Below are 1,179 nucleotides of genomic sequence, written 5' to 3' on the forward strand. Positions count from 1 at the left end.
CCAACCGAGCCCCCAATGGCTCCAACTGGCCCCCGCGCGACATTGCTGATGTCGTTTGTAACGATTGGCCTGCCGTGACTCTGGAGGGGCAGTAAAGCCCGTTTTATGAGAAAACGGGGTCACATCCCGCACTACTTTTCTTCTTGACGTCCTGGATTGTCGGTGGGGTTTTTCACCCCTTCCCTCCCTCCCAACCCCCACCTTATCTTCCCCCCTGCTTCTGTTTTTCTTCTTCGTTTGTACGCAGCGCAAGGCCAAGGCAGTTGTTACTAGGATGACAAACGAGGCTGCAGACGTGCCTCGTAATATTAACCCGAGCTCTATGTATCTGGGTTCTCAGCAGGCGACTTCGCGGATCTCTGGGAACACAAGACTGTTTGTGTGTCGCCCATAATGCTTTGGTCTCTCCAGTCGGTCAGTTTTCCGAATTTTGCGGCGATTTCATTTCTTTGGAAACTCAATTCAGTACTAAGAGTGCACTGGAGTGGTTTGTAAACTTTAAGGTTTGTGACTACTTATCTTTTGAATTCAGCGGTAGGTAAGGAGCTGGCGACAAATGTCACCCTTTAGTCCTTTAGTACACATTTATGTATGATTATTTTTATTTTTGAAGATTTTTAACGTTTAAATAAGGTATGCAACTTTTTTAAAATGAAACTAGAGATAATTAGATCTAGATCTAGATCTAGATCTAGATCTATATAGATCTATATGCATGTCTTATAAGCCCAGTTTTCGTTTTTCGTTGAAAAGGGTATGATGAGACTTACCAGTAACATTCAAGAACACGTTTTTACCTTGTGACATGCATTTTATGTTTAAGCTTGATCTTATGTTTGACTGTCTGCTTTGTGTTTCGTAACATCCCTGTATGAACTTAAAATTGGTCCAGTCTTTTTTTTCTTCGGTAATTTTATTAATATGTAGATATCTAGATCTAGATTTATATATTTATACTTTGGCCTTTTGTCATTCGACTGCGGACAGTAATTTTCATGTTCTCGCTTAAATGGTGGCATAGTGAAGTATAGATCTAGTCATCTAGAATAGTTTTCCTTGAACTAATATGCGTAATATGCGTTATGTCCCCTTGTATGTTTCTCTACGAAGGTGTGTGTGTGTGTGTGTGTGTGTGTGGGTGTGGGTGTGGGTGTGTGTATGTGTGTGTGGGTGTGGGTG

This window comes from Aplysia californica, unplaced genomic scaffold (genome assembly GCF_000002075.1).
Source record: "Aplysia californica isolate F4 #8 unplaced genomic scaffold, AplCal3.0 scaffold00755, whole genome shotgun sequence".
In the NCBI taxonomy this organism is placed as follows: domain Eukaryota; kingdom Metazoa; phylum Mollusca; class Gastropoda; order Aplysiida; family Aplysiidae; genus Aplysia; species Aplysia californica.